Source organism: Berghia stephanieae, chromosome 4, assembly GCF_034508935.2.
Source record: "Berghia stephanieae isolate SIO BIC M18660-M18661 chromosome 4, UCSD_Bste_1.3, whole genome shotgun sequence".
NCBI lineage: Eukaryota > Metazoa > Mollusca > Gastropoda > Nudibranchia > Aeolidiidae > Berghia > Berghia stephanieae.
The window spans coordinates 35,147,032-35,169,531 of record NC_088363.1 but is presented as its reverse complement, the minus strand read 5'-3'; the positions used below and the strand labels follow the sequence as shown (position 1 = coordinate 35,169,531).

Sequence of the window (22,500 nt, the reverse complement as noted above, 5' to 3'; positions counted from 1 at the left end):
CACGCCCAGGTATTTATAGGAATGAACCTGATCTACAGACTGGCCCTTTAACCTGAGTGGTTCAATCTGTTCCTATACTTTCCTATTGTCTTGGTTTGGTCACCTCGTAAGTCACGAAAGCTTATGCAAGACAATATTGCAGGGCACAAGTAGAAGGCTGCCGAAGAAGAGGAAGACAGAGGAAAGTGTGGCAGGATAACCTTAAAGATTGGACAGCATTGACGTGGAACAATCTATTGAGGAAGGCCCAAGACCGCGATGAGTGGCGTCGAATCTTGAAGTCTGCACCCCGAGAGTCCCCCCGACGACACACCGGTCATGGGATAGAGTGAGAGTGAGTGAGTTACTTTCCTAAAGTCAACAACTAACTCATCTGCCTTGCTTACATTAAGCTCGAGGTGTTTATCATTACACCAAGACACAAATCTATCTATTTCAGTTTTATATGCCTCCTCCTCGTTGCCATCAGCGATAAGACTTTGAAGTGGGGTGTCATCGGTAAATTTTATGAGAGGCACGCTTGGATCTTGAATTCGACAGTCGTTTGTGTATAGGCCTACTGTGAAAATGAGAACCAAGGAAAAATGAAAAAAAAAAAAAAGAATTAAAGAAATAAAGCCAAATGTAGGGAAACATTGAAAAATTGAGAACGAAAGGAAACAAAAAAGAAAAAGAAAGATAGAAACGGCAAACAATAAAAAAACAAAACAAAAAAAAATATTTATTTAGAGAGTTACAAACATGACATTGTCATAGGGTTGTTGTCCCAGATCTCTCAATCACAGCCAAATTAATATCAAATGGAGAAGGAAGAGGGACGATAACTAAAACACATTAACATTATTAAGAGAAACATGACATTGTCATAGGGTTGTTGTCCCAGATCTCTCAATCACAGCCAAATTAATAATTAATATCAAATGGAGAAGGAAGTGGGACGATAACTAAAACACATTAAAATTATTAAGAGAAACATGACATTGTCATAGGGTTGTTGTCCCAGATCTCTCAATCACAGCCAAATTAATATCAAATGGAGAAGGAAGTGGGACGATAACTAAAACACATTAAAATTATTAAGAGAAACATGACATTGTCATAGGGTTGTTGTCCCAGATCTCTCAATCACAGCCAAATTAATATCAAATGGAGAAGGAAGTGGGACGAGAACAAAATCACATTTAATAAATAAGCCATTAAGAAGGACATTATAATTTCTTCATAAAAATAAGTCTCGACACTAAGTTCCCGTATTATTGATTCGGGATATAAAAGCAAACTAACAGAAAACACGTATTTAAAATTTTGGCCAGAAAAATCGTCCTTCAAATGTCGATCGAATAAAATGACCCTCATCTTGGCAAAAAAAATAAAATCTTTCAAACTTGGGACTTCGGCGCCGAGGTCCAAGGTTTGAGAGTTTTTGCCAAGATGAGGGCCATTTTAATCGATCGGTATTTGAAGGACGATTTTCAGGCCAAAATTTTAATATTAATTAGATACATGGTATTTTATTTAATGGGTTTTTTTTTTTGTTTTGTTTTTTTTTTTTTTAATTTTGTTCAGAGCACAATCACTTATAGAGTTAGCCGAGCCGTGTCGGTTTGAGGTTTGACACCCTCCGTTGAACACATAATAATATCGGATAAATTAATATTATAGCATTGATTCATTGAAAATCGCCGACTTGGGAAAAGTTTATAGCATTCGTCCGTGTTTGATTAAAGCGAACAACGTGATATTAAATGCAAAATCAGTAACCCTTGACTTGTTAAGCAGTTCGTCCATTGTCAATAGACATAATATTAGTGATGGTATGCTTTTAAGGGCACTACTCACCAGTTCTGTTCGCCAGGTGAATTGGGCCAACCCAAAATACGAGTACATACCTTAAACGCGTATAGATAGAACGAAGTTGACGTCACTCAGGTTTTTGTTATTGCTTTTTTGCCATCCAAGATCGATCCCGGGTGCAGTCGAGATTTTTTTTTTCTGACCCCCCCCCCCCCCCCACCCCCTGTCCACCCAATATCGATTGGATAGCTGGGTCTGTTGGATCTGCCGGAAAATACTTTCTGATATACTAGCTAGCGTCCTATATAAAAAAAAAATATTGAGCTTTATATAGGGTATAAAGGGTATCAAGCAATCGTTATTGTCCGTTTCATGCTATAGAAACCGGGTTAAGCTCCGGCTCTGAAGGACTACCATCTTTAAGATATCGTAGAATATGCTCAAAAGCTTCAAATAATAATATTATTTTAAAAACCTTAGCCCTCTTCAATTTGTAGACGTAGCACTCCAGATAAACCGACATTGCATTTAAACGGCTTGCATTTTTATTTTTTTTACAATGTTCTCGTAAATCGTGTTTCGGGAACCGCAGCAAAAGAAGGGAGAGAAAGGTTTGTGTGTGTGTGTGTGTGTGTGTGTGTGAGGGGGGGGGGGGGGAGTGGGGTGTCAGAGGTAGGAATAATGAAAAAATACACAGTTACAGAGAACTGTCAAATCAACAACAACAGGTACGTCCCATGAAAAGTAGGATAGTAGGGTATCATGTTTCAAGATTAGAATATCAACCCGTGTCTTCTTCCTTTCATATTCTTCGCAGGACGTGTTTAAAAAAAAAAAGATAGTAAGCTAGCAAAGATCACAGCGTAAAAAAACAACATATAACAGCAACAAAAAAACTGTATACGCAGGTAAATCTAAATATCTAAATATCAACTTGTTTTATCATAATAACTGTGAAATTTCTGGACTGTTGTGAGAAACCTGTGTAAATTTTTAGTCTTTCAAGTTGCTACTATTTTTTTAAAAAAACGAAACCACCCTCGTGATATATCCCGTGATGTTTTTCTGTCTTTCTTTCGTTATTTATTATTATTTTTTTTGCTGTCATATCCTGTCTTACATGTTAAATGTTGCTGTTGACAGGACCCCTTGTAAAGCGCTCTGATCACATTTGTGATATTGCGCTATATAAAGCTCACATTTTTGTTTGTTTTTTTGTGTTGATATAATTCACTTTTAAGGCATAAGAAACGTGATTTACGTATTGCTGTGTTAGAAAAAAAAATCACGAGGATGGTGATTCTAAAGGCTGTTGGATACTGATGGATCATAACTTCTATTTTTGAGGTATTCAGAAAAAAACAAGGTGAGTTTTATGAGTAAAAATTGAGGTGGAAAAAAAAGGAACTGAAAAAGAAAAAAAGAAACAGATAGAAGAATTAATTTAAAATTAAGATTGAAAACAAAACACAAATTAAAAAAAAAAAGTGAAGAAAGATATTTTAAAAAAAATCAAGTAAAAAACAAAAAAAAAAAAATCAATTAAAAATAACAAAACAAAAAGAATACAAAAAAAAAAAGCAACAAAAAAAAAAAAAAAAACACAAAAAAAAAAAAACAACAACAAATAAAAACCCCAAAACAAACAACCTGCTAAATTAGTTGTAGTCCTTCCGCGCGATTAGGCCCATGGAGCTGGAGTTTATCCCGGTTTCTATAGCGTGAAACGGACAGTAGCAATTGCTTGCTATCATTTGAACTAAAAAAACCCATTAAAAAAAAAAACAAAAAAAAAACAAAAAAACAAACAAAACAAAACAAAAGAACAACAACAACAACCACCCCCCCCCTCACACACACAAAAAAACAACAACAAAACAACTTAAACAAAACACAAACAAACAAAAGACCAAAGCAAACGAGCGTAAGACAACCAAAAAAAGAAAGAAAAAAAAAACAGAAAAAAAATACTTGAACATGTATATAGTATAGAGCAAAATATCCTCTAAACCCATTCAAAGCGCTTTACAAGACGTCTCTAGATAACAACAGCACTTAACATGTAGGGCAAGACATGACGCCTGTTAGGAAATGATATTTCATTTTGTTTCAGATAGAGACAACAAACGCTGTTAACGTCATTTTACACACGAGTACGATGGGAGAATGGAAGAAAAGAGCCTTTTCCAAGGACTCAACTATGAGTCGCTGAGAGTAGGGCTCGAACCTTTGACCTTCCGGTCCTAAAACGAGTGTCATAACCACGTTATCGCGTAGTCGGTTTTAAACATGCAACATAACGTAAAGCGCTTTGAGCACATTTAGTGGATAGTACGGTATATAAAGCTCAATTTAAATTTACACGTGTGTTGTGTTCCGTTTCAGGCCTAGGAGCGGCCGCTTTGCCGCATTATGTACATAATATTTGTTCTTTCTATTGTGGTGTTTCTACAGATATTATCTGTGTATTTAGCACGTTCGGATTCCTTTTGCATCTCTTATCACGAATAATATTTGAACAGTGCGGCTATGTGATCTATCTAGTGCTATTATAATGTGCTATTTAAAAGGTGGAGATTTATTTTCTTTTTAAAGATTTAAGAAACTTATGTAATAATCTCCAAGGACCCTTTGTAAAGCGCTTTTGAGCACGTTTAATGGAGATTGTTCTATATAAAAGCTCAAGTTAAGTTTTGAATAGATAGACTGAGAAAAGTGAGTGGAGCGGGCACTTATGTTGGTAACAACAAGAGATGAAGTGAGTAGGAAAGTGCCAGAAGACAATAGAGAATAAAACATTTTTGCGGGGGTGAATAGATAGACTGTATCCTTGTGAGGACAATACAATCACTGATAATGATAATGACACATTTTCTCTCTTCGTTTAATAGTAAAATTAATAGTGATATCTAAAGAAAACAACACATGTAGATCGATTGATGACGTCATTGTGGTACACAAAACACGATCTGTCTCATGACCCAAAGAGGAATTAATATTGTACTTGTGACTCATGAATCAGCATGAACTATAAGAACTTACGAGGTCATCAATCGGGATTTGTATCGTCAATATACTGTTAAAAAAAAAGAAGAAGAAAGAACCAAAAGAATAAAAAAAAACACACACAAACCCCCCCCCCCCCAAAAAAAAAAAAAAAAAAAAAAAAAAAAACCCAAAAAAAACACACAAAAAACCCGACAAAAACCAACCAAACAAAATAACAAGGCACAAAAAAAAAAATAAATAGAAAACTAAAATAAAAGAAAAATAAACCCCAAAACCATGCCTCTCCTTTTTCTATATTTGTTTAAAATACGATATATTATAACATATTATAGTGTAACATAATCTAATATATAGGAAAGAAAGGGTTATGAACGTAAAAACAAAACCGGCGCTCCGAAAATAACTTCTCTCTCTCTCTCTCTCTCTCTCTCTCTCTCTCTCTCTCTCTCTCTCTCTCCCTCTCTCCCTCTCTCTCTCTCTCTCTCTCTCTCTCTCTCTCTCTCTCTCTCTCTCTCTCTCTCTCTCCCCCCCCAAAAAAAAAAGGAAAAAAAAAAAAGAGAAAAACCTTATTAAAAATATTTTGGCCAAAAAACTCGTCTTTCAAATATCGATGGATTAAAATAACCCTCATCTTGTCAAAATATCTCAAACCTGGGACTTCAAGAAAGTGTTCAAAGAAATTCGAAGTTTGAGAGGTTTTTGTTTGTTTGTTTTGTTTTGTTTTTTTTTTTGTTTGTTTTTTTTTTTTTGGCAAGATGAGGGTCATTTTTGAAGGACAAACTTTTCTGGCCAACATTTTTAAAAAACATGTTATGATATAATTTTATTTTCGGAGCATGGTGGTTAAATCATTACTTTGCCTTGCACAGCAGCGACTATTGTGTACCGTCAGCATGTTCAGAAATGACATGACATAACACACATGCACCCTCCCTCCCAACCCTACATACACACACCCACACACATACACAGATACTCCCCCCCCCCACCCACACACACGCACACATACAAACACACACAAGCTAATGCTATTTATTATTCATGAATTGAAATCTGTAACTCAGCGAAATCGAATTCTTTGACCCCCTTCAGGCCTTCAGGCCCTCTTACGTTTTACGGAGTCGCAATCGAGTCTGTGAAAAGCTGACGTCATAAATTCTGTCGTTGTCGCGTTGTCATAATATTGGGTCGACGACAACTATGACACGATCACACACATAATATCCATGCTATAGATAGAATGCAGTTAACGTCTTTGTTATTGTTTTTTGCCATCCACGTTTATGAGTAATTCTTAGTAACCTGTATTAAACAGACCATAAACGTTCATGGTTACACATAGATTTGTGTGTAGGTTCGTTATACTTCCGGATGGCAATGTTGTGATCTTCTCAGCCAAACGCATACTATCTACCTATAGAATACATATTATTATATGCACACACACATGTACACACACACACACACGCGCATACACACAAACTCCAATCCACATTTTTACACATAAATATGCAAACCGACGATAACGACAACAACAGCAACACCACCACCACTACCACCACTACCACCACCACCACAACTACCACCACCACAACCATTACCACCACCACCACCACCACCACCACAAACACCACCACCAACAACAACAAAAATCACCTCCAGAGAAAAATGAAATCGTAATGATTTAATTACAACAATTATTCCATACCTATAATTACCTAATTTTCAGACTGTCTACCCCTGACTGTTTATATTGTTGTAGATAAATATAATATAAAATGTCCTTGAGACCTGACTGTTTATATTGTTGTAGATAAATATAATATAAAATGTCCTTGAGACCTGACTGTTTATATTGTTGTAGATAAATATAATATAAAATGTCCTTGAGATTCATGAAACACGATTTATCCCCGTCGCTGCAGCCTTCATCAGACATAAACAAGTTTTGAAATAAAACTTTTTGAAGAATGCAAGCTAGACAAAGCAAAATAAAGATCTAAACAATTGTGCAACAAGTATGCGGACCCTTCGCAGACCCTTCGCGGCACAACAATGCACAGGTTGACGACGTTGAAAACAAATAAAATAAAACATAATGGAAAATAACTTGTCTCGTCTGTACTCATTGGTGGCTGCAGTATGAATGAACTGCTGCAACCACCATTGAGTACAGACGAGACAAGTTATTTTCCATTATATTTTAATTTATTTGTTTTCCACGTTAATTTGTGTATTGTTGTGCTGACGAAGGGTTTGTACCCGAAACGTCCATTGTTCTGTTTTGTTCCCATACTCTCATGTCTCGTCCTACATGTTAAATGTTGCTGTTGGCCAGGCTTTGATCACGTTTAATGGATATTGCGCTATATAAAATGCTCAGGTTCAGGTTTATTACAGTCGTTGGACAGCAAATGATGTGATCGATGACTCGATTGGACGAAAATATGAATTTTGATCGCTCCCAATTAAGCCCAAAGTGAACCCAAAAATCGGTGAGCAATCCTTAGAATTCTGGGTTATGTTAAATGTTGCTGCTCGAAGCTCGAAGAAATAAAAAACAATGTGAGATTGAATGTAAGCTTCAATTTAATAAACGAAAACAGATAATGTGGACGTTTCGGGTATCCCTTTATCCCTTTATCAGCAAAACAGGATGAATGAAACACTACAGACGAACGAATATATATATATATGACCTGAAATTCGCTCACCACGTCGCGCACGTGCTAAAATAACCTTTTAGCCTCTTACTCTGGACAAGAAGTGTGTAGATTAATTTTTTGGCATCCGTGTCTTCTTGAAACATTTTCAAGACAAGAAAACACAATGCAAAATACCATCCATTAATCTACGCGATGCCACGACTTAGTTAAGAACAACTTGCACGTGCCATTGGTCATCTTCAAGCTGTCGACCAATGTCGCAAGAATGTTTAATATCACAAGGAAAACTGTATATTCGTTAGTGGATCGATTTGAAATTACAAACGGGAAGGGCTTATTTCAAATATTAAATCCTTTAAAAATGAAACAAACCAACAACAACAACAACAACAACAACAAACAAAAAAAAAACCAACAAAAACTAACGAAACGAAAACCCAAACAAACAATCAAAACACGATAAACGACTAACAAAACGACTAACGAACCCCCCCCCCCCCCCCCCCCCCAAAAAAAAAAAAAAAAAAAAATTAAATAAAATATAATAAATAAAAAATTAAAAAAACAAAACAAAAACCAACAAAACAAAACACAGAAACAAACAAATAAACAACCCCCCCCCCCAAAAAAAAAACAAAAAAAAAACAAAAAAAAAAACAAAAAAAAAAAAAAAACAACAATCTCCCCCCACCCCAAAAAAAAAACCAAACAAAAAAAAAAAAAACTAACAAAATAAACAACAAAGAAAAAACACACTGATGAAAACCTTGACGAAAATTTATTGAGCATGCAACAGATTGTATAGATTATCGTGGGTGTTTTCAAGGCTTTCTTTCGTCTGACCTACATAATTCGTGTCTTCAATTTCAAAAACAGCCCTTTGATTTCTGAATGGCAATGAGCCGTCTCCGTTCAAAAGTCTACGTCTTTAATATGTGACAATCGTCTCAAATGGGTTAATTTAACCTCGGGAAGAACCTCGTGCCTAAAAATTAATTTTTCAGCTTAACTCACTCAATCCTAGAGATTTTTGCTATTTTTCAAAATTGGAAAAAAAGTATTAAAAATGAGCATGTACATAGATACTTTTATTCAACTATCATTAACACGCAAAATAATAAAAAACAAACAAAAAAACATGAGCTGTGACACTACGCCTATCATTTGTCTAAGAAAAATGTGATAAAATAGGCATGGGGTAAAAGTAGCCCGGGTATACAACGACGGATATAGATAGAATGCGCTTGGCCAAGGAGTTCACAACATTGCCATCCGGAAGTATAACTGACCTACACACGAACTCTGTGTAACCATGAACTTTTATAGATAGTATGCTGATGACGTCACTCAGGCCTTTGTTATTGTTTTTGCCATCCGCGTTTGTGAGTTGTTCTCACTAAACTGTATTAACCAGACTATAAAAGTTCATGGTTACACAGAGTTTGTGTGTTGGTCCGTTATACTTCCGGATGGCAATGTTGTGAACTCCTTGGCCAAGCGCATTCTATCTATAGTCTGGTTAATACAGTTTAGTGAGAACAACTCACAAACGCGGATGGCAAAACCAATAACAAAGGCCTGAGTGACGTCATCTGCATACTATCTATAGATAGTTCGAAGATGACGTCACTCAGATCTTTGTTATTGTTTTTTTGCCATCTGCGTTTATGAGTAATGCTCACTGAACTGTATTAACCTGACTATAAACGTTCATGGATACACACAGTTTTGTGTGTTGGCCCGTTATACTTCCGGATGGCAATGTTATGGGCTTCTTAGCCAAGCGCATACTATCTATAGGTGATAAATTATAAGGTTAAATCATATCAACATGATACAAAATGGCTATAGAGCTTGTTTAGTTTTGATTTATTTGTCCAGGTGTTGTGTGTGTGTGTGTGTGTGTGTGTGTGTGTGTGTGTGTAATAATAATAAAATAAAATAAAATCCCTTTTATTCATCCCCAAGGGGAAATTTGTCTTTAGGGTCTCTTCCAAGGGAAGACTGGAATAACCCAGGCGTCAGCCGCAATGCAGCGCCGCAAACTGAGCTTGGGCGAGGTGACTTGCTCAAGGCCATAAAACGTTACGGGTACTCGAACTCGGTATCTTTCTGGTACGAAGCAAAGACCGTTCCGCTGAGCCACGCTGTCCCCTAATAAAGGGATTCTTGATTGTTTGCAATTGAAATTTCTCAACTGGTTCCAAATGCGGCGCTTCCAAGGTTGCACCCAGCTGGGGTTTAGCCTTCTAAATCGGCTTCAACAGTCGTGACGTCACTTCCCTCGAATTGACGCATAGTAACTTAATAATTGGTTCTAAACTATAGGAACAATGGCGGACGCCCTTACGAAATATTTCTCCGACGAACATAAAAGTGTATCCAGAGGAGAAAAACATTATAAATCTGATCATGTTTTGTCTTTTATACATTTTGAACACATGACATGTGAAAATGTTCTTTCCAGCATGAAGAAAATAAAGTACCGATTTCTTTGTTTAGAATCAAGCTGGTCGTTGTTTGGCGGACGTGACATCAGACTATTGAATCCTATTCCGAACATTAAGTTTTCAAAAATCCTTTGCTTGACTTTCAATAAATAGAATGGATGAAGTTGACGTCATTCAACCTTTTGTTATTGCTTTTTGTAATGAGAAGCAGAGGTCGTGACGTCACAATTTCCTCTCTACCGGCTCAAAACTCGTTGGAAGTGTGTAACCAATGACCAGTCCTCCGGAGGACAAACAATGAATAGGTTGCATATCGAATCATAAAGTGTCATGTCTTGGCAGATTGTTATTATTTCGAGGCGTAAAAGAGCAAGGGATGGATGATCTTTAAATGATGGCGTGACTCAGAGGTACGGTCTTGAGTTCGTACTCGAAAGGTACCGAGTTCGATCACCAGCTGCTGCACTTTGTGGCCTTGAGCAAATCACCCCACCTTAGATCAATTTGAAGCGCTGCACTGCGGCTGACGCCTGGGTTATTCCAGTCTTTCCTTGGAAAAGACCCTAGAGACAAATTTATCTATTTTATTTATTACCAGAATCTATTAAGACTAGAGAATAAGATACCATCACTTTGAATTCAGAAGATCAGGTGCACAATGTTTGTATCCAGTCCTCCTTCACACTTCAAAGGAGATTGGAACCAATGTTTTGACTCACACTATTGGTAACACATAAGATATATTTTGTATGTTTGTTGGGATGGTCATTTTGATCTGGCGAGCAGACATGGTGCTAGGTTTACTTAAAGGCATAACATGATTCGAGAGAAGATTGCTAAGAAAGATGTCCAATATATTATTTTATTACTATAAATGTGTAACCAAATGAGAAACGTGTACAGATCTGGAACGGAAGTGTGTGTGAAGATTTGCGTGGTTGTTTTGAATGCACTGACTGGAATGTTTTTATCGAATCATGTGATAGTGTGGATGAGCTGAATGACTGTGTGAGTGAGTATTTAAAATTCTGTGAACAGCTAGTGTCTTGTAAAAAAGAAATAAAATATTATCCTAACAACAGGCCTTGGAAAACAAAAGATCTAAAACTTTTATTGAACCAAAAGAAAACTCTCTTTACTAGTGGAAACAAAAAAGATCTGAAAACAAAACAAAAAGAGATAAAGAGGGTAATATCTAGTTGTAGAGACAAGTACAAAAATAAAATTGAAAAATGCTTTTCTTCTGGGGATATACGGGACACGTGGCGGGGGCTTAAAACTGCTGTTAACTATAATCCAAAGCCCACGATTATATCAGAAGATATTGAAATTGAAACTTTAAATAAATTTTATTCACGTTTCGACACAGCAAACAAATTTGATATTGAAAATGAAAAACATAAATTAGACAGGGCTTTGGAAGATGAAATGACTATTGAGGTCAGAGAAGAGGAAACGAGATTCGTATTTTCGAAACTAAACGAGAGGAAGGCTGCTGGGCCGGATGGATTGAAAGGAAAATTATTAAAAGAATGTGCCCATCAGCTTTCCCCCATTTATACACATATTTTTAACTGGTCCCTCCAATGCGTTTCGATCCCTGAAATTTGGAAAACTTCAAAAATTATTCCTGTTCCAAAAAAAGAAAAACTTGAAACTATGAACGATCTCAGACCTGTTGCACTGACTTCAATAGTCATGAAATCTTTAGAAAAACTTGTTCTTGTTAAAATTAGGAATCAGTTTATGCCATTGAGTGATAGTCATCAATTTGCTTACAAACCAGGACGTGGCGTAGAGGATGCCATTTTGCTGTTTACAAACAACATCTACAGGTATCTAGATCACGCTAGGAGCTATTGCAGATTGCTTTTTGCAGATTTTTCTTCAGCGTTCAATACAATGCAACCTCAGTTGGTTGTTCAAAAATTGACTAGTCTGAATTTAAACAAGTATATAATTGCTTGGGTGCTCGAATTTCTTACGGAGAGAGCACAATATGTTCAATTAGGACAAAACAAATCTTCCTGTATAACTACAAATACTGGTGCTCATAAAGGTTGTGTATTGTCCCCTGTATTATTCACAATATACACGAATGACTGTAGAAGTCAAAACCTGAGTGTACCTTTAATAAAGTTTGCAGATGACACCGCTCTTCAAGGCCTCATAACAAATGGCAACGAAGTGGATTATAGGCAAGAAATTGATAGATTTGTGTCTTGGTGTGATGCCCACCACCTAGAGCTTAACATAAGCAAGACAAAGGAGCTAGTGATTGACTTTAGGAGAGTGAAGGAACCGATAGAACCGTTAAAATTAAAGGACCAATTCGTCCAGCAAGTTCCTCACTACAAATACCTTGGTGTAACGATTGATGACAGGCTCAAGTGGGATGAACACTTGAAAATAATAAGGCATAAGATGTGCAGACGTACATATTTTTTATCAAAACTCTCTCAGTTTAGAATAGATAAAACTCTCTGCACATTATTTTATAGAGCAGTAATCGAAAGTGTTTTGTCATTTTGTATAACAGCTTGGGGAGGCAATTGCTTAGCAGTGGAAAGGAACAAAATAAATTCAAATATTTAAAAATCCATTAAACGCTATATAAATGATGTTGACGATGTAGATCTTTTATACGAGAAATTTTGTATTAATAAAATAACTAAAATATTAAATGACCAGTATCATCCACTAAGACCATCAATTATTATGTCAGAAAGAAGTGGTCGCCCTTTCTCTATTTCAACAAAAACAGAGAGACACCGACAATCTTTTCTGCCGTCCAGTATTAGGCTTTATAACAACAAGCAATAATCATTTTATATAATTATTTCTCATTTTTACTTTTTAAAAATATAAATATTAATTTATTAATTTATTTGTTTTGCAATCTTTTCAATTTTCAATTTATAGTGACAGTTTTAACTATTTTACAGTGTTGAAATTATTCATATTATAAAGCGCAGCTCCGGTTATAGAGCTGCTCCTTTTTTAATATATACATCCTATTTCCATTGTATTTTTATCTTATTGTGTAAATTACGTATAACACGTCTGTACAAAAAATTTTCTTTTTGGGATGCAATAAAGTATTATTATTATTATTATTATTATTATTATTATTATTATTATTATTATTATTATTATTATTATTATTATTATTATTATTATTATTATTATTATTATTATTATTAAATTGCCACTATTTTGGCTTGGGGCAATAAAGCCCTTCTTTTTCTTTTTCTTCTTCTTCTTCTTCTTCTTCTTCTTCTTCTTCTTCTTCTTCTTCTTCTTCTCTTCTTCTTCTTCTTCTTCATCTTCATCTTCTTCTTCTTCTTCTTCTACTTCTTCTTCTTCTTCTTCTTCTTCTTCTTCTTCTTCTTCTTCTTCTTCTTCTTCTTCTTCTTCTTCTTCTTCTTCTTCTTCTTCTTCTTCTTCTTCTTATTATTATTATTATTATTATTATTATTATTATTATTATTATTATTATTATTATTATTATTATTATTATTATTATTTTTATTATCATTATTACATCTTTTAAAAGTTAAAAATACCAATAAAACATGAAATCACAAAGAAGAAAGATAATAATCAACTCAATAATCAACGCAATAGATTGAGCTATCTTTATGTATTATTCACCCTGAAATTATTACTTACTAATGTTTGACTCCCATCGTAACTTTTCAAAGAGACTCGTAACTTCATTCATCATGGGCTTATAAGTTCAATACCATTTTGAGCATGGTTGAATTCCGTCGATCTTGATACTACAGAATCTTTTCAAACGTTTACGACCATTAACAGTAGATAATATGGTTTATTTGTTATATTGAAATAAAGAAAAAGGAACTAAATGAAGCAATCAAAGTCAGATATCATCTAGATATTATATCTTTATATCACAATTTCTATCTTTTATCATATGATATATTATTATTCCTTTATATCGGACTGACGACAGACTTAAACAACTATATAATATATTATATGGAACCTTTCATGCGTTATTATTATTATTATTATTATTATTATTATTATTATTATTATTATTATTATTATTATTATTATTATTATTATTATTATTATTATTAGTATTATTTGAGTTTTAATTCAAGAGGTAGCAGCAGGTGAAGTGACAATACTATGGGTGTAATATGATCTCGTTTTTCTTAGAATGAACCTAGTAGAATGATTTTGCATGTGCTGCAATTTGTGAAGAAGAAGAAGAAGAAGCGAATTACAGTAATCTATCCTCAAACATATACATGATGAAACAAGAGTTTTTAGGGCAGCACTATTTTAAAACTTTAATAATTGTGAAATCTTTCTAGATCTAAGTTCGAAATGCCATATTTTACAAGAGAGTTTATGTGTTTTCCCATGTATATATGTCATTTTGAAAGTATAAACCCAAGTTTCTAGCCATTGAATGGATGCTGTGAGATTCTTTGGATTGCAGAAAAGGACTTCATTTTTTTTTCTTCATGTAATGCCAATTTACTTAGACATCCAATTCTTGACAATTTCAATGCAAATGGAAGAGACTAGACCATTCGAAAACGCCGGTTTTGTTGACATTTTAAGCTGTGTATCATCATAATACATGGGATAAATAATATAATATCGCCTTATGACACCATCGAGAGAATGATAATAAAAGGGGGCCCCAAAATTCAAAAGAAAAAAAAAAAAGGGGGGGGGGGTGGACGTTTCTGTCAACCAAAAATCAATTGCGAACGTCAGTTAAATACGATTGAAATCAACCTAACACAGTTCCTGTTAGTCCGGAAGTTATAGACTGGCGCCTAAGAAGTATAGGATGGTCGATAGTGTCAAATGCTGCGCTGATGTCAAGTAGGACGAGAATAGAAACGTTACCTTCATCAGCAGCACAGAGAAGATCGTTTTGGATCTTCAACATAGCCGTCTCTCTAGTATAATACTGCCTGTAGGCAGAATGATTTGCTTCGAATTGATTGACAGAAAATCCCAATTATATGGAAAACATCGACTATAATTCCAGTACCCAAAAAGAATCCACCAACTCAGCTGAATGATTATAGACCTGTTGCTTTAACATCAATTATTATGAAATGTCTGGAAAAGATTCTGAAAAGAGAGCTGTTGCAATTTATATATGACCAACACATACTTGATCCATATCAGTTTGCCTACCAACAAAATCTTAGTGTGGAAGACGCACTCCTCACAGTGATGCATTCAATATCAAATCACTTGGATGTTTCACCCGCCAACTACTGCCGAATCCTATACGTCGATTTTTCGTCTGCCTTTAATGCCATGAAAACCAACATATTAATTAGTAAACTGCATGCTCTAAACCTTCCCCATTACCTCATCAACTGGTATAACAACTTTCTCATCGATCGCCCCCAACATGTCAGAGTAGGCTCAAATATATCATCAGTAAAAACTCTTTCAAACGGATGCCCACAAGGGTGTGTAAGCTCACCTCTACTTTACATCCTCTATACAAACGATTGTGTGGCTAGCTTTGATAACTGCCAACTCATCAAGTATGCTGATGACACCGCAATACTCGGCCTGCTCAATGATTCCGTCTCCGAATTTAAATACACTGAGCAAGTTAGTAAATTCAGCAAATGGTGTGCCGATAACTGTCTAGAGCTCAATGTAACAAAAACAAAGGAACAACTGTTTGATCACAGAAAAATAGGAAAAAGAGCAAGACAAATAACAAAAATTAACAATCAGGCGGTTGAAACTGTTGAAACGTTTAAATACCTTGGTGTAATTATAGATAACAGTCTAAGATTTGAATCGCACACCAACAATGTCATCAAAAAATGTAACCAGCGCTTGTATATACTCAGACAATTAAGGTCTTTCAATGTGAACAGAAAGACCATGATACAAATCTACAAGTCATTAATATTGAGTATCGTTTCGTTTGGCATCACAACGTGGTATGGAAGCTGTGGAACAAAAGAAAAATCCAAACTACATAGAACCCTCAGAGAGGCTTCAAAAATAATTAACACAGACCTTAGAAGCCTTGACACAACTTATATTAATGCAGTTGAGAAGAAATCTTTTAACATTATCAACGAAAAGAGGCATCCGCTGAACGAAAAATTCCAACTTCTGCGCTCCGGAAGACGGTATCTAGAAGCAAAATGTCGGACAAATCGACATAAGACAACCTTCATTCCAACCGCCATAAAATTAATTAACAAATCTTCTGTGGAAAAATGAGACAACCAATGAAAATAACGAGAAGCAGTGTCGTGAATCATCATCATCGACATTGCCGCCGTCGTTATCATCATCATCATCATCATCATCATCATCATCATCATCATCATCATCATCATCATCATCATTATCGTAGTCATCATCATCATCATCATCATCATCATCATCATCATCATCATCATCATCATCATCATCATCATCATCATCATCAACAATCATTGCCATCTTCTTCTTAATATAAGACACTATATTTATAATATGGTTATCTGCTGTCCCAGCAAATATATCGTATCGTTCTATCTGTCTGTGTGTGTGTCTGTGTGTATGTATATATGTATGTATGTATGTATGTATGTATGTATGTATGTATGTATGTATGTATGTATGTATGAATGTAGGCATGCATATACGATGATATGCTGGTTTGTATGTATGTCTGCATGTATGTATGTATGTATGTATGTATGTATGTATGTATGTATATGTGTTTGTATGTACGCTCATTTCTTTTGTATACACGTGTAGAAACAATGTGCAAGCGTGTATGTTCGTGTATGGCTGTGTCTGTATTTGTAAATGTGTTGATGTTCATACCATGAACCAAACTGAGCATTGTTTACCTCACATGAATTGCCTTTAATTTGGACAATAAAGATTATTATTATTATTATTATTATTATAATGTTTCTTAGGGCCTATGATCTGTGGTCAACAATTCTTTCGAGAATTTTAGACAGAAAGTAAGGTTTGAGACAGGTCTGAATTTTTTAAAGTTCTTCTGAAGACAAGCTAGCCTTTTTAAGAATAGGTGTGACTATAGCATTTTTGAAAGATTGAGGAACTGTGCCAGTCTGGAGAGATTCGTTTATTAAATATGTGATAATGGGAGCAAGATGCTCCTGATGGGTAACAAGGATGGAAGGTCCTGGGTTCGAGCCTCGCGCTCGGCGCATAGTTGAGTCCTTGGAATAGGCTCTTTACTCACATTCTCTCACCGTACTCAGGTGTAAAATGAGTACCTGGCCGTTAACAGCGTTGTCTTTGTCCGAAAAATTGTAATATCGCCATCGCCTAACAGGCGTCATGTCCCGTCCTACATGTTAAATGTTGCTGTTGACCAGGGACCCCTTATAAAGCGCTTTGATCACATTTAGTGGATATTGCCCTATATAAGGCTCAATTTAAAAAAATAAATTTTACAAGTAAAGGTGTTGGGATGGGGTCAAGGTTACAGGTTTTATGTGGTGAGTGTTATAAAATTGAAATTACCTGATCTTCCTCGGTCGCTGGCGAAAACTCACAGAGCAAGTTCTCATCGCCAGTAAGATTATTCAAAAACTGATTGACAAGCTTGATACGAGATGTCGGTTAGGATAACAATGCCATTCAATTTAAAATGGTTCCGCTTCTTTAATTTTATTGACACATTTTCGTTAAGGCTATGGTTTTCTACGGGTGGAAAATCCATTATTTTAGAATAATCTTACTCAAGGTCACCTCTCCCTCAATGCTACAGTATCTACATCAAACAAATAACTTTATTGCCCCGGATTGAAGATTAAGTATGGAAAGTCATAAAAATGCAAACTGATGCAATATTTAATGGCTTTATAGGACTAACCTCCCCCCCCACCCCCTCTCTCACTCTCTCTCTCTCTCTCTCTCTCTCTCTCTCTGTATATACATACATATATACATACATACATACATACATACATACATACATACATACATACATACATACATACATACATACATACATACATACATACATACATACATACATACATACATACATACATACATACATACATACATACATACATACATACATACATACATACATATATACATACATATATATATATATATATATAATATATATATATATATATATATATATATATATATATATAGACTCAAATACAAAATTGCTGATCTTATCTTTAAATGTATCGATAAAACTGCTCCTTCATATTTATTATGCAACCTCATCCCATCGTACTATCCCTATAGAACTTTTAGACCCAGTAATTACTCCGATTAACTGTTCCTCAAAAAAGGCTCCAAAAGTTTTCTGACAGGTCTTTTCTTCATGATGTCCCTTCCATTTGGAACTCTCTTCCAATTTCCTTAAGAAAATGCAATACAGAATCTACTTTCAGACAAATATTAAGACCTATTTTATTAGGAGGTTTTTGATACATTAAAACCAGTTTCGTTTAAAAAAAAATAATTGAGCTTTATATAGCGCATTATCAACTGAATGTGCTCAAAGCGCTTTACAAGGGGTCCCTGGTCAACAGCAACATTTAACATGTAGGACGGGACATGACGCCTGTTAGGCGATATTACAATTTTTCGGACCAAGACAACGCTGTTGACGGCACTCATTTTACACCTTAGTACGGCGAGAGAATGTGAGTAAAGAGCCATTTCCAAGGACTCAACTATGCGACGAGCGCGAGACTCGAACCCAGGACCTTCCGATCCGAAAGCGAGTGTCATACCACTAGACCATATAGCCGTTTATGGATTATTTTTCATGATATGAACGTTTTAAGCATGTTTTGTGTATGATCTGTTATTGTAGCTTTGATATTTGCAGTGAAAAGGCGCCAAGAGCTGTTTGTATATGGAATAGACGCGGTTTAAATAATTGTAGTGTTTTTAAGCACCTCCATTGACGTGTATCTTAACGGACCGTTTTTACACACCTCCGTCACTCATGCGCATCCCACCCAATTTCATCCGCGATATTGCGTTTCTGTATTTGGACATGGCGAAAGTTATATTGTGACATCTGTAGGATGTTTTTATTAATGAATTTATACAAAAATAATAATAATTTAAAAAATCGAAATATAAAACCAGAAAATAGAAGTTGCATTGAAGGTAAAGTAATGTTTTAGAAAGACCTTCTTAAATGTGACTAACAGTCAGTGGCTCCGTAACGCAGTGACAAGCTGTCGGACTCTAGCCTTGAAAGTGCCGGTTCGATTCCCATTGAGGTCATTAAAAAAATTACTTTATTTTTTAATTTTCTAAATTTATTTATTTATTTGAGATCAGTATTTGCGTGCCATGTTTCTTTTTACTTTTGATTTTTTAAATAAGTGTTTCCTTCATTTATTATCATTGTATAGACGTACATCGGTAATCACTAAGCATCGTGGTAAATTACAATCTAAAACTATTTATTTCTCATGGACGTTGCAGCTACATTTTCACTAATTTACCATCATCGCCAACAGAGGTGCATAAAAACGGTGCGTTTTTGTACACCTCCAACGGAGGTGTATATAAAGGCCACCATAAATAATTTACATTATTACTACATTACTATTGATATAACCTTGTTGTAATGGGCAACACTTTGTGTTAGTGTGGGATTATTTCCATTACAACAATGAGATCATAATAATTTGGGTTATCAGACCTGTAAACATGCACACGCTGAATTCGACCTATTTCGGTTACAGCGTCATTAATAACAAGGTACGTTTGCCTAATATGCAAATTAAGTGTGTTAAAATGTCAACGAATGATCTGATCCGAATCCTCTAAGCCTGGGGCAATATTTGTTGGACTTTCTGTCTTCTGTCATGGGTAACATGACGAAAAGCCGTCTACATTTGGGGGGGGGGGGTGTGAATAAATAAAAAACACGTCCCACATAGAAAAGACAAGACGAAGAAAAAAAAAAAAACAACAACACAAAAAAAAAAAAAAAAAAAAAAAAACAAAAGAAAAAGATCCCAAATAAGACAAAAACAAAAACAAACAAACAATACAATACCCCCCAAACAAAAAAAAAACAAAACAAAAAGACCCCAAAACTACCCCCCCCCCCTAAAAAAACAAACAAACAAACAACTACTCTTACCTTATATATTGATTGATAAAATGACTTTGAAATGTTCAAAAAATTAAACCTGAGAGTTTAAAGAAGAAGGAAATAACTTCAAAGATGTTTCGGTTCAATTTTTGTTGTTTTTTTTTGTTGTTGTTCTTAACAAGCTGGAGATCGTATTGATCAATCGATGTATAGATAGAATGCGCTTGGCCAAGGAGTTCACAACATTGCCATCCGGAAGTATACCGGACCAACACACAAACTCTGTGTAACCATGAACGTTTATAGTCTGGTTAATACAGTTTAGTGAGAACAACTCACAAACGCGGATGGCAAAAACAATAACAAAGGCCTGAGTGACGTCATCTGCATACTATCTATAGATAGTTCGAAGATGACGTCACTCAGGTCTTTGTTATTGTTTTTTTGCCATCCGCGTTCATGAGTAATTCTCACTAAACTGTATTAACCAGACTATAAACGTTCATGGTTACACATAGTTTTGTGTGTTGGTCTGTTATACTTCCGGATGGCAGTGTTATGAGCTTCTCGCCAAGCGCTTACTATCTATAAAGTACCTAAACGTTCTCTGACTTAAATTGAAAAATGCGTTAATTCTCTGTACCGTGTGACAGCGAATGGACTTTTTTGATGGGATAGGATTGACTCATTAACCATTGAATAGTGTATATTATCATAGTGTTGTAAATTATGCTGGTCTGCCTGAAGCTGTGGGATTGACCTTTGTTTTGTTTTTGTTTTTAAGGGTTTTACGGAACTTGCAACAAATTAAGGTCATATCAGCGCCAGTAAAAAGGAAGAGCATTCGAGAAAAAGAATCTTTGTCTATTTTTAAACGTTCGCTTAAAACATATCTGTTTCGATTTTAGTAGATGGTATGAGAGGCAAGATAGGTTTGGTTTGTGTTGTGTGTTGTGTTGTGTGTGTGTGTGTGTTGTGTGTGTGTGTGTGCTTGTGTGTGTAAATGATTATGTTTCAGCCTAAGTAATTTGTAATTTAAGCGCTTAGAGTCTGGTGTCTCGGAGTTATAGCGCTATATAAGTTTTCAGCATTATTATTATTAAGAAAATGGGATAGTAAACCGTTCTAGAATTACAATTAAAGCACCCAAGAAAAGGTAAGGCAAATGGGAATTGGTTCAAATAAGAAACAGGTGTAGATTCCAAGAGCACACTATCAAAACAATGTACAGATGGGATACCCCCTGAGACTTATGCGATAGAGTAACAATGTAGGAATGTTTTGAGTCTTGGGCTCGAGGAGTCCTTCAGATCAGAGCCATCAGGCTCATGGAGCCAGAGTTTCGTAGCCAAGAAACACCGATGTAAGTTTCAATTAAGCTTATATATAGCGCAATATCCACTAAATGTGCTCAAAGCGCTTTACAAGGGGTCCCTTGTCAACAGCAACATTTAACATGTAGGACAGGACATGACGCCTGTTATGCGATGTTACAATTTTTCGGACAAAGACAACGATGTTAACGGCCAGGTACTCATTTTACACATGAGTACGGTGGGAGAATGTGAGTAAAGAGCCTTTTCCAAGGACTCAACTATGAGCAGAGCGCGAGGCTCGAACCCAGAACCTATCCGATCCGAAAGCGAGTGTCATACCACAAGACCACATAGCCGCACAAGTTGTCCAGGAGTTTGTGAGAATTGACCTGTACATCAGCCAATGGGTTGGCACACGATACTCTACACGTATATCTGGAGGTCCAGAAGTCCTCTCATAGATTCTACTGTGCTGCTGTCCTCAACACACTAGCCGAAATGTGTAGCCTCCGTGAAACGGACAATAGCATTTGGATTCAATAGTCTGATGTCATGTCGCCCAGCAACGGCGGCCATCGTGATTCTAAACAAAGAAAATCGGTACTTTTTATTCTTCATGCTGGCTAGAACTTTTCATATGTCTTCTGATCAGAATGTTGAAAAATCAAAACATGATCAGATTTATAATGTTTTCGTATTTTTCCCTATGGATACGCTTTTATGCTCGTCGGAGAAATATTTCATAAGGGCGTCCGCCATTGTTCCGATAGTTTAGAGCCAGTTACTAAGTTACCATGCGTCATTACGAGGGAAGTGACGTCACGACTGTTGAAGCGTATTACTTGCTACTCCTTGGATAGAATTAGACCTGCCCACTTGAAATAGGAAAAACTCGTAGTTTTCAGGGGTAATAACATAATAGACATTATATTATCTACTCTTCAACATTATAAACGTGTCCTTAATACACAAATTATGCCTTAAGCTCCATTATATATAACTATGGCAGAACTTCATTTTCAAGAAGTTTTATTGAATTAAAGTTTCATGTATTATATTACACGCAAATAGACAGAGATATATCCCGGGTACAGTCGAGACATTGTTTCTGAACACCCCCCCCCCCCTCCCGCCGTCCTGTCCACCCAACAGTGATTGAGTAGCTGGGTCTGTCT

At 35.7% G+C, this 22,500-nt stretch overlaps 1 protein-coding gene across 7 annotated transcripts in view; it reads left to right on the top strand.

The window, feature by feature from the left end:
• LOC144970476 (Ca(2+)/H(+) antiporter-like) overlaps positions 1–22,500 on the top strand; it is a 188,173-nt gene that overhangs the window by 115,140 nt on the left and 50,533 nt on the right. Inside the window, exons 1-2 of one of the 7 annotated variants that reach the window (XM_078910166.1) lie at positions 2,488–2,522; positions 2,612–3,160. The exons of 3 other annotated variants lie outside the window; for them this stretch is intronic. The gene's annotated coding sequence lies outside the window, so the exon portion shown is untranslated. Of the gene's footprint in view, positions 1–2,437; positions 3,161–22,500 lie in introns of those variants that run through there. 3 more of the 7 variants (XM_078910167.1, XM_078910163.1, XM_078910168.1) reach the window with 3 other exon arrangements.